At 34.6% G+C, this 16595-nt stretch overlaps 1 protein-coding gene across 1 annotated transcript in view; it reads right to left on the bottom strand.

Annotated features, from left to right (window-relative positions):
- ROBO1 (roundabout guidance receptor 1) overlaps nucleotides 1-16595 on the bottom strand; it is a 409328-nt gene that overhangs the window by 292488 nt on the left and 100245 nt on the right. The window lies entirely within an intron of this gene.

The following is a 16595-nucleotide window of genomic DNA, read 5'->3' as shown; positions in this document are numbered from 1 at the left end:
CTAAGAACACAAACTTCTAAAGTTCTTGAACTGTAGATCTGACAAAAGAACTTGCATGATGTTCTCAATGGAAATGTTGGCTGCCAAATTACCTAAAATATTTGTATTAATACATGCATTCATATTTTAAAATTAAATTTTGTTGAATAGTTTTAAAGCCCCCCCCCCAAAAAAAAATTTCAGGGACAACAGATTCTATTTGCCTATAGGCTTGCTTTAAAAATGAATGTAAATGGGCAAATGCTTAAGCATGTAGATGTTCTATGATTCCTGAGTGTTGATGTTTCTAATTTGATCTTTTATCTTTAAAAACAAAAAAATATTATTAGAGTTACAGAGTATGTTAACCAATTTCCAATATAAAATAAAAATGTTATCTTTTTTTCTCCAAAATAAATGCCATGGCCTAGCATGAAAAAGAAAAAAAAAAAAAAAAGAAAAGAAAAAGAAACTGGAAACAAATCCTTTTATAGTATTAATTTTATAGAAATTACAAAAAAGCAAAAAATAGAAAATGAAATGTAACACCTTTATTCATCTCATCTGTCTCTTTCTCATTATCCACCCATGGAGACATTAACAGCCTCACTACAGAGAGAGAAATTGCTTGTTCATTTATTGTGAGAATCTTTTTCAGATAAGTGGCAATTTGCATCCTCATGAGCAATGTATGGCAATGTCTCATCTGGTCCAATGCAGTATGCAATTTTGCACACAATGTCATGCTGACCTGAAGTAAGTAGGATATATTGCTTGCATAAGAAATATAATGGGTAGCACATTCATGTCTTCCAGCCCACAATTTCATTATGCCATGACAATCAAGAACACAGCAGATGCCACACCTGAAAATATTAGGAAGTTAATTAACCAATGGAATATCATCAGGGACTTCCATTCAGCCAGCAAAAATAATAATGCAGAGTTTACTCAGACTAAAGACAGCAAAAGTTTTATACAACTCCTCAACATTTACCAAAAAAAAAAAAAAAAAATTAATAATGGATGGGAATATGCCCTGAAGAAATTTTACTTTAAAATATAGTAAATATAAAAGAGAAGCAATGTAAAATATTAAAACTTACTACTAATTATAGCTAATTTCTGTATCCAGTAGGGATTTTTTTAAACAATGCCATTTATTTTAAAATGCTCTTTTAAATTGTCAGAAAGCTTTTAAAATTATTTTTGACTAAAATCAAGAGGGAAATTTGACTACAATGGGAGTAATGTATCCTTCTCTAACAGGAATGATTTAAATCTGTGAAAAGTGAGGTCTGACAGGCATAAATTGGCTCCTGTCTTTTGATATTTAGAAGATGCATTAGCTCTCTCTTCTTGACAGAATACAGTATTCCATAGGTAGATTAGACCCCATCAAATGTCTACACTAATAACATTTGTGATTGCCCATCTTTCCATTACAAGTGGCCACTTTTTCCATTGTTTTCTTTCTGTCATTTACTGCTGGGGGGGGGAGAGAAAAATCGGTTTGATGAAATTTAAGGGCCCTTTATAGTTCTCTCCAAAAAATTACAGCTTATTTTCTTATACTAGACTCCAAGTCCATCTCACATTCTAGAATTCTTGATAAACACCAGCCTAGAAAGCAAGAGAACTCAAGCAATCATTTAATCCTACTAATCCATGACCACTTGATACTGTGGCATATTTGATGATTTTCGAAGCTATTATAAGGGTAAAATATTTTCTATGCTTAATGAAATAAATACTTAGAATTTTATAAAAAAAACTTTAATGAAATAAAATGCATCTAACACTTTTAATACATGGGGAACTGGAGCTATATTTAAATATGCAAATGATATTTGAAATCAAAGAATAATCTTAAACTCTATTTAATTTTTTTTAAGCTCTATTTAAGGTCAAAGAATTCTCTTAACCATAGTACTACCCCCATAGAAAATAGATCTGTTCCTGGTTTGCAAAGATTAGGGGATAAAGATTTTTAATGTTTAAATTGATCTCTTTTGCTATATTCTTTGCTGGCTTCAGGGCACAAAGAAGAACTTCTCATGTAACAAAATTTCGTTGTTTTTTTTTTTTTTTTTAGATTTTATTTATTTATTTGACACAGAGAGAGGTACAAGCTAGGGGAGTGGGAGGCAGAGGCAGAGGGAGAGGGAGAAGAAGGCTCCTTGTTGAGCAAGGAGCCCACTGCTAGGCTCAATCCCAGGATCTGATCATGCATGATCTGAGCCCAAGGCGCTTAACCAACTGAATTCCCCAGGCACCCCAGGTATCATTTTGTGTTCTCTGAAGAAGGCAAATAATAGGGGATGCCTGGGTGGCTCAGTAGTTGAGTGTCTGCCTTCAGCTGGGGTTGTGATCCTGGGGTCCTGGGATGGAGTCCTGCATCAGGTTCTCTGCAGGGAGCCTGCTTTTCCCTCTGCCTATATCTCTGCTTCTCCCTCTGTGTCTCACGAATGAATAAATAAAATCTTACCAAAAAAAAAAAAAAGGCAAATAATACAAAAATTCTGTCAGGAAAAATATTAAACACATATTTTTTAGTACAGACACATTTTCTCATATAGTACTATAGTCCAACCTACAGAGCTTTATTTTTCCTGCAGTTAACTTTCTTTTACTCCTAAATCACAGAAAGATGTAATTATGGTCAGGTAGAAAAAGATTTAGAAAACTGCTCATTTATGTATAAAGGGTTCAAAGACTACTCTCACAAAAAAAGAAGTAGCTACAATTTAATGAGGAGAACAGAAACATAAGCCTCTTCTATTATATACAAATAAATAAATATCATAAATATAATTAATGTTTGCTGCTTTGTATTAATCTAATCTTCACCAAGGTACTTTCTTTTGAATCCTCTTTTAGAATTTCAAATCCCACACACATCATATACCATAATTATTATTGGTTTTCAATTTAGCCAACAGAAAGTTTAGAGTCTGACCAATTAAATACTTTCTCCAAATGTCTATTTTACTTTTGGAAGTCTGTCCTGCAACACACCCATCTCCAACACCTGCCTTCCAGCTTAACTTCAAAGAGATATTTCATATAAAAGCATCTGAGAGGAAGAGAAAAATCTGACACCACACTTGTTTGAATTTCCATTTTAAAAAAAAGTATAAAATAAGCAAATATATATTTATTTCTTAAAAGAATGAGGCAGTTTTTAAAAAAAAATCCAGAAGTATGTCTTGCAACAACTCTGGATTATCTTAGAGAGACCATATGATGAAAGAAAGAAATAAGAGAGAATAGGTTATATTGTCTTGGTTGAAATTCAGGCTATCATACACCAATAACATGACTGGTGTATGATGATAAGCTAACTTATCATGCTGAGGGGACTTACTTCATCAATGAAATGGGAGCACAGATTTTATTTACCTCAGAGGACTGTTTTATTAAATAACACTGATCCCAGATAAAGCACTTATAACGGGGCCTGACACAGAGCCCTCAATAAATGTTAGGTGAGGTGAGTATAATTATATTGGTTAGATGACTATAGTTATTATTGTTAGTGTATGTATACATTAGATAGGCATTTATAATTATGCATGCATATATAAAAATTCTTAAGTGCTGGTATTATTAATTAAATACAAATACTGAATGAAACATATAATCCATTTGATAAACCTTTATGTACTATGACATTAATCCATTGTAAATATTCACCATAGCTAGTATATCAAACAGCTTATGACACTGCGACCAAATTTTAGTTTTTCTTCTAGCTCACTAGACCTCATCCCTGGCAAAGTTGTAACTGGGGAGAAAAAAACACACAAGCAACCAAAAGTCCCCAAATATCAATAGCTCATCTTTTACCCAAACTTTATTTGTATCCATGAGGAATTGGGGCTGGATAAATAGCTCCGAATGCCATGTTCTTAGTATATGTTGGAGCACACTGGAAAAATGATAATCATCCAAGAGAACTCAAGTAGAATGGGCTTGCATGCAGACCTATTCACACAAACACACAAACTCATGGACATGCACACACCCTACATCTTATGGCTTATCTCATATTAAAATTCAGTGAAGCAATGGACCACAATAATTGAGAGGAATTTCTATTTTATGTAAATGTGGTCATCTCTACTTATTTGCCCAACTCATTCTCTCAGTTACTAAACTAAAAACAAAACACTCCCCTATCATAACAGGAATGGATTCTCAAGTTTGCTTTCAAATAAGACTGATCCCATTCTTTTGAACTGAGGAATCAATAACTATGATACAAATACTAAAGTCATATTTGCCTAGGGTCTTATTTCTCTATAATTTCCTAAATTGCTTTTGCCATATTTAAAGTAATTAAAGCATAAGGATGATGTAAGAAGAACGCAAGTTTCTGTTTAAACTAAAAATATCGGGCATCTGGATGGCTCAGTGGTTGAGCATTTGCCTTTGGCCCAGGCAAAGGGATCGAATCCTGGGATTCAGTCCCACATCAGGCTCCCTGCATGTAGCCTGTTTCTCCCTCTGCCTATGTCTCTGCTTCCTTCTCTGTGTCTCTCATGAATAAATAAATAAAATCTTTAAAAAACCCTAAAAATAAACTAAAAATATCAAAGTATGAGAGATCATACTTTGTCATTAATTATGAATTGACCTGACTTGACTTTAGTACTTATGTCTAAGGAGCCCTAAAAGGCTATTTTTATTTTCCCTGAAAATGATTAGGTAGCCACTACATGAACCTTTTAATTTCTGTCTTCATACACTATACCTCTGGAATCAAGGCAACACTGAGATATTTATTTATTTATTTTTTATTTTTTTTTTAATTTTTATTTATTTATGATAGTCACAGAAAGAGAGAGAGAGGCAGAGACACAGGCAGAAAGAGAAGCAGGCTCCATGCACCGGGAGCCCCACGTGGGATTCGATCCCGGATCTCCAGGATCGCGCCCTGGGCCAAAGGCAGGCACCAAACCGCTGCACCACCCAGGGATCCCCAACACTGAGATATTTAAATGGGGAAGAGCAGGGGATGGAGCGGGGATGAGAGAAAGAGATCTCCAACATTAAAACTCTGTTGTTGCTTGCTAGCACTAAATAAATTGAAAACTGAGTATTCCTAGGGGAAGAGGAGTGGAGGGAATCTATCTTTTTTTCTTTCTTTCTTTCTTTCTTTCTTTCTTTCTTTCTTTCTTTCTTTCTTTCTTTCTTTCTTTCTTCTTTCTTTCTCCTTCTATCTATAGAGAGAGCACACACAGATGCACTATGAGAAAGGTACCGTATTTCATACTTAAATATGTTTTAATATTCACGATAAACCTTCAAGAGAGTAGTATTACTCATTTCTAGATGAAGAGATTAGCCCTGGTGAAGTAAGACAACTTGCCAGCACTCACACAAACAGTAAGTGTTGGAGGCAAAATTTGGATTTGAGTGTCTGAGTGACTTCAAAGCCATGGCTTTAACAACTATGATAGATTGCCTTCTACAGCTAATGGCATGACTGTCAAGACTAGGTATAATGGTTGAACAAGTCAACATCATTCTAATCAAAGTGTAAAAGTGGTATAAATGTGGAAGAGAGGAGCTTTTTTGCTTTGTTTTTTTGCATTTTGTTTGTTTCTTGGTTTTGTTTTAGACATACACTATTTAGTATCACCGGCAAGAACATTCTTTTTCTTGAATCCGGAGGTCCTCCCTGCCATATTAGGTCTTCTCTGACAATCATTATGAACAGACCAGCTGTCCAACATCGTTCATAAAATAGTTCCTAATTCACACAGAATCGCTTGCCCTGAACCCCTCTCTCCTGTCTTCTTTAAAAAGCACATGTCACAGCTGCATTTCAGCAAAGCTCAAGTAGTGCCTCATCTGTGAGCCATCTCAATGGACAAGTAACATTTTGAAATGCACACAAAATGGGACCAAGCGTGCCTTACTGTTAATTAAAACCATCCTGACAGCCACGGACTTGGCCTTTATGATCAGCTTCTCTCCATGTTTGCTGAGTTGAGTCAACACATCTGCACCTGTAGGCTGGCTCAAGATGAATCAAATGTGAAAACTGAAGTGATCCTTGAAAAACAGGCAGGCTGGACTCCTTTTTCCTAGGATAAGCAATTCTCTTGTACCAAATGCGTATGTGTACATTCAGTCCAATACTTAGAACATCACTATTATTGCCAACAAAGGAACGTTGGACATTCTGATACCTTAAAGCAGCTGTTATCAAATGATCTGGCGTCAGGAGCCTTTTGCACTCTTAAAATTACTGAGAACCCCAAAACATTTTTATTTATGGGAATCCTATCCATTGATGCAATAATGTTAGAAATTTAAATGGAGAAAAATTTAAAATACTAACTTACTTTAAAATAAAGATAACCTTATTTAATGTCCATACAAATAACATTTTCACAAAAGCTAACTATATTTTCCCAAATATATACAGTGAAAAGAATGGTACTGTTTTACATTTTTGCAGATTTTTTTTAAGATTTTATTTATTTATTCATGAGAGACATAGAGAGAGGCAGAGACACAGGCAGAGGGAGAAGCAGGCTCCATGCAGGAGCCCAATGTGGAATTCGATCCTGGGACTTCGGAATCAAACCCTGAGCCAAAGGCAGATGTTCAACCACTGAGCCACCCAGGTGTCCCTGCTGACTTGTTTTTAATGTTTGGCTTAATGAATAGAGCTGGCTGCTATCTATCTGTTCTTACATTCAGTCTCTTACAATACATAATTTTGTTGAAATATGTGAAGAAAAGCAAGCCTCACAAAGACATCTAGGTAGAAAAGGGAGAAGTATCTTAACTGCCTTTTCAAATAATCGTGGATATTCTTGTTGCTTACTACACTAACAGTCAACATGTAGTAGTTACTTAAATGTTAGTGACAAAGTGGAATCTGAAAACACATCAATCAACTTTTTGAATCTTATTAGATTAAAATATATTATTTTGCCTTGACCTTTGAATGAATCTTTTACCATGCATGATTTTGACCTTGTGGACTTCCTAAGAGGATCTCTGGACCAAACTTTGAGAATCACTTATGCAAAAAAAAAAATAAAATAAAATAAATAAAACACAAAAAACCCCCCTCTGAAAAAAGTATGAATTGAATGAATCTAGCATAGTGACAAAGATGTAGCAATTGTACAAAGAACCTTACAAAAGCATTCAAGATTTCATTTACTACATGGTAGTAGATTTGTGAAGATTAGAAAAGAGGCCCTCCTGGAGACCCAGTCTTACAAACTTGTTTTAGAGAGTAGGGAATCAGATGAGACTATAGCCTATGCTCCCTTAGCCAGACTGGTCCTTTCACAGTGAACGAACTATACAATCATACGTGGTGGTCCTAGCTATAATTAATGGACAAGGGCTAGCAATCTACACACAGTAGAAAAAATAGAAGAAAAACAACTTTGCACTTGTGAGCCACAACAGTGATAAAATTCATGTTATTCCTTTATTCTTTCACTTGTGCCATCTATTCATGACAAGTTTGACAATTAAAAGTTCATGATCAGGAGAAATAATATTAGGTTCCAGCACAGGGCTTTTATTTTATGACCTGGGTACTGAGTGGGGGAAAGTAGATACAGAGAAAAACACTGAAAAATAAATAAACCTAACTTGTAAATCATAACAATAAGAGCTTTTTTTTAAAAAAGCGAATAGTTCCCTTCAGTTAAAAGCAATAAAATTTAAATTTCTAGGCATTTTGACTTTGTTTCATAAAAAAGGTACATACCACCCAAAGAGAGTGCCTTTGGGTCAGTTTAATGAGAATATAACGAGAGTAAGATGGAATAGAAGATTCTAAAATAGCAGATTTCATAAAAACTGAAATAGTTTAAAACTTTTTTCTTTAAAATTTTCAGAGACCACTAATTTTAGCTGGTTTGCATCAACTGAAGAGTGTATTAGTGAAGATATTTATAACTAAATTAATATTCAGCAAAAATTAATCTCTATCTCATTGCTCCTTAAATTATCACATCATGCTGCAATAAAGATAAATAATAATAATAAATTGTCATGCCATGCTGCAACCATTATCACATTCAGAATACTCCCTAATTCAATTTATTTATATTTAGTTATAATGAACATCTGACTTTTGCCAACATAACTTGCTATCAAACAAACAAACAAATAACCTAGCTATTTCCTACTATATATGGTGACCAGAGGGCATGTTTTGAAACTATGGTAATTGCTGAGCACCAATGCTTCAGAGACTTCTTCTGTGTGGTAAATATGCAAGTTTGCAAAACACAGGGTTTATAAATGATGATTCATATGTACTGGAGTTTACCAATAAGTCTGAGTTGCCACTTAAAATGAATATATTAAATGTTGGTCATGAGTAGAAAAATTACTATATTTGGTACTAATTGTGGTTCTTTTTTCCTTTCCACTGTCTGAGTTCATTAGAATCACATGCTGTGCAAATCTCTCCCCTTCGGAAAGTCAGACATGATTGCCCCCCTTATGCCACTAGTTAACATTAAGTTTCACTGTACCAAGAAGCCATGGGCATTGAAAGTACACACTGCAGCAGTGGCAAGGACAGTTTCTATTCCACAGATGAAGAGTATGCATGAGCTGTGTACTGAACATTAATCTGCACTCTAGAGCTTGGTAAAATTCTTCTAACAGACATTTTTGGTCTTTCAACATAGATACAATAAAAATGTAAGATGCATTCCATACCCTATTCTAAAAGTCAATTTTAGAGTTTTACTGAAAACGAGCATTAAGACCCAAAAATATAAACACAAAACCTTAAAATAATTCACAGATTTATTTTAATTACAAAAACAATTTAAATTACAGGGACATAGGTGGTAAGGCAAAAAGAAAATCTATTATGATCCACGCTTTTCCTCATAATGATGAATTATGGAACTCTGCATTTCAGGACAGGAAACTGGTGTTTAGCATGAGTATCTCTACCTAGATTTCACTAATGCCCTAGGAAGTCAAATTCTGGTTGCCCCAGATATGTTAGAAATATATTCCTCTTTAAACAGAAAGAGGGTGGCTCAGGGGTTTAGCGCCTGCCTTCGGCCCAGGCCATGATCCTGGAGTCCCAGGATCGAATCCCATATCGGGCTCCCTGCATGGAGCCTGCTCCTCCTCTGCCTGTGTCTCTGCCTCTCTCTTGTCTCTCATGAATAAATAAATAAAATCCTTAAAAAAATAAAATAAACAGAAAACTACATTCACATTAACTTTGAAATTGTTCAGAAAATCAGAGAATTATATATAAAATCACTGTCATATTCACACAAAGGATTCAATTGTAAATCCCATACTGTTTATAAGCATCTATTTACTTGGCTCAAAAAGAAAAACAGAGGCGTCTGCTGGCTGCGTCAGACAAGCATGCAACTCCTGTTCTCAAGGTCATGAGTTTGAGCCCCATGTTGGGTGTAGAGATTACTTAAATAAATGAATAAATAAAAACTTAAAAAAGAAAAAAAATGTAGCCAATATGAGTTTATTGTTAATAGGATATAACTTTTGCCTAAGAGTTGCAAACCCAAAGATTATCCCTCTAGGAGATAAGAGGTACACATATTATTATGATTTTTTTTTTTTTTTTTTTTTTTTTTTTTTTTTTTTAGAGGGGAGAGTGTGAGCGTGGGTGCACGGGCTGGGGTAGTGGTGGAGGGGTGGAGAGGGAAAGAGAGAATCCTAAGTAGGCTCCATGCCCAGGACCGAGCCCAATATGGGGCTTGATCTCAGGATCCTGAGATCATGACCTGAGCCAAAACAAAATCAAGAATTGGGACTCTTACCATACTGAGCCACCCAGCCACCCCAAAAGGTACAGGTATTAAACCCAATGAAGTACCTTAAGAATAACAAATACTTTTTCTCTAATTGCATGTTCACCAAGAAACCTTATAATCTGATTTCCTGACAGCAAAAAAATTTACCTGTGGCTGTAAATATTCTAATCTTCTAATAAGCTCAATAAATCATCAAACTGAAAATTAATAAATTGCTATTCTCATTTCCTTTTTGTCCTTGAAAAAGGTATTCACTTGACATTTTTATCAATGATATATCAAAGATAAAAAAGCAATTCTGAGAGAAAAATCTAGTCATTTTCTCAGACCACCAGTATATTTTGGTAAATATTTACTTAATTTTGCTATCAGGCATTATGCAATTAAAATAATTTGTTAAGCAACTGTAATAACTATCAATAGTTATTGCTGCTTAGCCATTAGGTATCCCAAACTGATTCTAATACTTTAAACTATAAAAACCGATGATGCCACAAAAAATAATAAAATTATATGACCCTGAAACTCTCCAAAATTTAAGTAATATAAAGCTAAACATTCATAGTAGCATTTCATGAAGACATTAAGTGAAAATATGCGTGTCAAAATACTCTGGAGCCTTACTATTATAGTATTTAATATTTTTAAAAAGATTTATTTATTTGATAGAGAGAGACAGAGTGAGAACACATATGGAGGGGCAGACGCAGAGGAAGAAGAAAAGAAGCAGATTCCCTGCTGAGCTGGGAGCCTGATGTGGAACTCCATCCTGGGACCCATGAGATCTTGACCTGAGCAGAAATCGAAAGTGGGATGCTCAATGGACTGAGACACTCAGGCGCCCCTATACTACTTAATATTAAAGGACTTTATTTTGAAAGAGAGAACAAATGAGGAATATACATTCGCACATCTTTAATGTATTAGAAAATTAATAGTGTGTATGTGTTTATAAGGGATTCTTCGTGGTCCTATAGAATAAAGTCTTCATTAAATTGAATTTTCAAACCATTTTATGTATTTCAAAGGTGTCACATATTGTTTATATACATAATAAGTACACTAATGTCAAGAGGTGTGTAAGTTTCTATAGTTTTCTTTTTACTCCTCAGTAAAAGATTACTTTAAATCAGACCTACATTCACCTAAGGAATGGCACTTTTGTAGACTTTATTCCAAGGAAGCAGAAGAAAGTTTCAGTCTTTCCAATCCCACTAATACCAAAACTGATTCAACTCCTAAAAGGGATCAGTGAAAATCTGAAACATCATTAGGTAACTCATAAGAGAGTTGAGTAGAGTCAAATGTGAAGGAAATCTTGAAGAAAACTCCATTGTGGAAGAAGAGGATTAGGACAGAAAGAAATGGGGAGGAGAAATGAAAAGTGGGAGGAAATGCCAGTGGTTTCCTAAATGCCCCTCCCAAATCCATCAAGCAAATGTTTTTACAATGGTTTGCTCATGCACTACAGCAAATATTCTAGACATCCTTTGGGCAATTTCTTCATTACAGGAGAGGCCATACTTTTGAAAGGTGGTAACTAATTCAAATAGGCTGAAATAACATTTAAAAGTATTTTACAGAGCTGACGTTCCCAGCATACCCTCTCTGACCCAGTTTCATCAGCCACACCTGGGAACTCGCCAGGAATGCAAATTCTTAGGCCTAACCCCAGCCCTGCTAACTCAGAAGACCTGCCAGCCAACCCAGGGATCAGGCTTGAACAAGCAATCTAGGTGATCTGATACACACTGTAGTTTGAGAACTCCTGTTCTACACTTGAATTACACCCCAGGGAGAAAGTTAGGGCAAAGATCATTTAGTTTTGTCATTGCACTAAATAAAGCCAACTATTGCAAAACCATGAATATAGAAGGAGAAGCTGGCCATTAGAAAACATAGAACTGCAGACATGAAAGTACTTAAAGGAAGTAATAGATACTTAAGCCCCTACTTTGAGACGTTCTGAAATCCAATTTCTGGGAAATAATTATTGACTTCACATTTGTAGTTTTGAAGTCTACTTTTGTAGAGCATACATTTTTTTTTTAATGAAATCGATGTATAGCTCCAGCCACAAAATTTACTTATCTGAAATGGAGTGAATATGTAAAAGAGCATTTGGTTTTAATAAAGAATTCAGTGCATGTGCTGAACTCTCACTATCCTAGCTCATTCAGTTACTGTGTGAGTACCCTTAGATCTTTTACAGATAGGGACAGTATTAGTGATATCGACTCTGCAATACTTGGACGAGAGAGATTAGAATAATGCCCAGTGTGCTCCAGGAAACCGCTGATCCTGATCTTACTAAAATGAGTAAGAATGTCATGCACCAGTAATCTGACCTTTAACCTCACCTTGCCTTTGGGGAATTTTGAGACATACTAAATCAATTGATATGGCCATTACAATGAAGGCCCTGTCAAAATTTTTACAGTATTTGAAAGGGGTAATTGGAATCTGAAATGAACTGTAAGCAACACAGAACTCCAGTTCTCAATATGCCAGGTATCCAGCAGATTTGATTTCTTCTTTACACTGAATAAAAGCAAGCAAAAATGTTAAAAAAAAAAACAATTTCCAAGCAGATACTGAGAGATTCTACTATTATGATTCCAATACATGTCCAATAATCCTTCCAGTAATATAAGAAATGATAGGAGACACATAGCTTTTTTTAAAAAATGACTTTAACAAATATCTCCTGATGGTATGAACTAAAGATTTTCCCTGAAAACTTCATAATTTGTGGAATATGGAATATAGGGAAGAGAGTTCCCTTACCTAGTTCAAAGGAAAAATATTTTACAGGAGAGCCGAGTTAAAGATAATCTTTATTTTATATTTAAAAAAAAACAATTAAATTGAAGCTTAAACTTTTCAAGTTCAAAAACTAAAATATATGCCTTTTTTGTCTGTTTGTTTTGATTTATGCCTGGCCCACAAAGTGCTTTTTGTAGTGGACAGAGAAACAGAATGCTTTTTAACCTCAATGTGTGTTTTGAATTATACTAATAAACGACATATCAGCTGCGAGGTGAGACTACATAGAAAAAGACTGCTTCAGCTTACGGAAAATACCAGCTGTCTCCACTCTGTGAAGATGGATTACCACCTGTCCTGTTATCTTCCAGACACAATACAAGGCACGTTGGCCATTTTAACCAGGATAACTGTACCCATATGTTCTTTAATTCTGGTCTACATGCTGCCTACCATTAAATGTTCCTAATGGATCATTGTAAATAGGAGATTAGCACGGAAGACAGGGTGTTTAAGCAGAGTGTAAGACCCTATCTTATTAAACCTCCCTCCTTGTTCTCAAAACCTCTACGAGCACAAATATTTGTGATAATATCATCAATTTTAGCTAACTAGTAAAAGCATCCAAGCATAAATGGAAAACAGTGAGTTGTGTGTACGTGTTTTTAAAGACACGGGAAGTTCAGGCTACATGTCACAATACATTAAAACATAGGTTGCCACTAAAAAAACCCAGCCTATTCATTAACCTTTAAAATGATCACATACATAATTTGCTATAAGCAATTTTGCTAGAAATTTCCTCCTTTTCTCACCAAAATGTTACATTATTGAATATACTTAATAGAAAATAGGATCTGAAAAGAATCTGGTTTTTAAAATATGATAGCTGAAAAAAGTTACCTTTATTTGAAAAATAAAATGTATATTTAGAATTATATCAGTTACTGTACTAAGTCTTTAGCCAACAAATGGTGATGGATACATAGGATTTCTACTATGGAATAACTGAAGTAAAAAACATGATCCATTATCAAACACACTATTTATCTGGTCAGCTTAATTTGTAACCAATAGTATATGAAATGTGATGATCAGATAACTGAGTTCTGTTTTAGTGTGTTCAGGGGTAACTTGAACTACATAGAATCAAACACAAAGGTGTAGCCCTACTATATTTACATTTAATGCTGGTACCAACGGAGCAATGAACCAAACAACAGGTCCACTAGCAACTGTTTTATATAGTGATCAATATTTGAGACCTCGATTCAGTATGATTAGATCTTAAATATTAACTAATAACCTAAAATAATGCAAAAAATTATTAAAACAGGCTGCACAGTATATTTAAAATCGCAAAAATAAAATAAAATCACATTGCTTCATTTTAGACTAACTAGAAAGATAAAATAAACTCAAATATAATCTCTCCACCATAAATAGTCAAAAATTTCAGTCCTGATGGAGGAAATAATAGATTGATATTTGCAGGTGTGTTTAGTCTTACATTGTTGAGTTCTGATTCATATTAGTCAAATATTTTATTTCTTTCAATTTGTGAAATGCTAGAATTCCTAATTAAACTTTGAAATAAAAAGAATAGGGAGAAGCAAATAGAGATTAAAGGAACACATCACAAAAGCTTTCTTGATTTACAAAACTTTTCTTAAAGGAAAGCAGAAAGCTATTGTAATGGTTAAAGACAGAGCCCTTTTATGTGTGCAGATGGGAAGTGTTCCTAGAGAGGGTCATATTTCCTTAGGCTAGACCAAGAAAACTTAACTGCCCCAGGCTTGGAGTTTGATGGTGAGAACAATTCATTCATTGAGCACTAAGATTCAGTAATCAAAGTATGAGGACAAGGGTGTGATTTTCATCTTATAGAAGGACAAGTGACTACCAACCAATTCAAAGGAAACAAATGAAAAAAAAAAAAAAAAAAGAAACAAATGGCAGTAAGAAAATGGAATCTCCTGCATGGCTGGATTTTTAAATGTATGATCCCTTCTTCATTCACTTTTAAATTTCATTTTGTACAAACTATGTAATAAGCCAGAAACATACACTCTTGACAGTTTCCAACAACAGTTTCATGCTATATTTTAAAAATCTCTTCAAAAATCACAAAGGATAAAACTACTTGCATCAAAAATTCAAAAAGATATGCTAAGTGTAGAAATTTATCAAATATTTTTTTTAAATTTTTTTTTAATTTTTATTTATTTATGATAGTCACACACAGAGAGAGAGAGAGAAGCAGAGACACACGCAGAGGGAGAAGCAGGCTCCATGCACCGGGAGCCTGACGTGGGATTCGATCCCGGATCTCCAGGATCGCGGCCTGGGCCAAAGGCAGGCGCCAAACCGCTGCGCCACCCAGGGATCCCTATCAAATATTTTTAACATCAACATTCACAATACATGAAAACGCATGCAAATTTAAAGGTAACAGTTACATTATTTTTTTTTTCAAATAATACTTCACTCAGTGCATGCAGTAAGCCTTGTTGAATAGTTTAATTTTAGAAGGGGCTTGGGGTACCTGGGTGGCTCAATCAGTTAAGCTTCTGCCTTGGGCTTAGGTCATAATCCCCAGGTCCTGCTCACTGAGGAGCCTGTCAGTTAAGTGTCTGCCTTAGGTTTTGAGTCATGCTCTTGGGGTCCTGGGATGGAGATCCACAAAGGGCTCCTTGCTCAGAGGGGAGTCCGCTTTGCCCTCTCCCTCTGCCCATCCCCCTGCTCATTTTCTCTAATAAATAAATAAAATCTTCAAAAAGAAGAGGCTTAAGAGCCAGATAGAAAAGCTGAATATATTTAATATACATATTTATCCCATCCATTTGACATACTTTTCAGACTCCAATAGCCCTCATCCTCTATAACTATTTGCGACACTACTACAATTCTCAATGAATGAACAGAAGAATCAATAATATGCATCCATATTTTTATTAAATGTAACTTGCTTGGTTTTTTAACATTAACCTTGGAAATAGTGCAATGGCTTACAATATCCATTTAATTTTACCTATTTAAACTTAACTAAAATCTTAGGTAAAAATGGAGAAAATTCATTTTAAAGATATGTAGTATTTAAAAATGGCAACTGTTATGAAAAATGCCAAATTAACCATCTGTTCTACCTGAAAATATTTTCTCTTAAAGAATCAGCACAGAACACTTACAAATAAGCCTAATACCTTTTTTCATTATTTTTTACTGGGTGTTTAGTTGAAATAAGACAAACAAAACTCTGACAAACTGGAAGGACAAAGGGGGTATAAAAAAGAGGCCCCACCATTGCACACATTACAATTAAAAAATATATATATTCACCTCTGCTAACAAGGTCAAAATTAGCCTTTACACTTTGGGCCCCTGGAAACATAATGCTCAAAAATATAGAACTGACAGTGGCCTACATTCAGATTTACTCAAATTTCTAAAGGTGCCAAATAATAAGAAACACCTAGAATTTTCTAAAGGATTTTTATAATTCTAAAATCATTTAAAATTTGGGGAAGATAAAAAGAAAAAAAATAGAGTTACGTGTTTCTGATTTGATTTTAACCCACTTCTATCAAAGGTTCAAAGATGTTTATATTCAATTTCTGTTTAAAATTAAATTTATAATCCTCATGCTCAATTTCAAGCAAAATCACAATGAAAAATAGAGATCATATGACTATTGGTTTTTGTCTGGTATAACTCATTCCCAGTATTTTTACATCCTGACTGATAATTTTTCCCTCCCACATCTTTATTTTATTTGTGACAGACTTAAAAATATTTTTCTACAAGGGCACCTGGGTGGCTCAGTCAGTTAAGCATCTGCCTTCGACTCAGCTCATGATCCCAGGGTCCTGAGACTGAGCCCCACATCCGGCTCCCTGCCTATGTGTTCTCTCTCTCTTTCTCTCTCTCTCTCTCTCAATCAAATAAATAAATAAATAAATAAATAAATAAATAAATCTTACTTTTTTTCTAAATTATAACCCTTATTGAGTGAGAGGCTCAATTCCTAAAGTAAAATTATAGATTATATCC

Source organism: Nyctereutes procyonoides, unplaced genomic scaffold (genome assembly GCF_905146905.1).
Source record: "Nyctereutes procyonoides isolate TBG_1078 unplaced genomic scaffold, NYPRO_anot_genome, whole genome shotgun sequence".
In the NCBI taxonomy this organism is placed as follows: Eukaryota; Metazoa; Chordata; class Mammalia; order Carnivora; family Canidae; genus Nyctereutes; species Nyctereutes procyonoides.
Note: the sequence above shows the minus strand (reverse complement) of the source record. Positions and strands in the feature narration are given on the sequence as shown.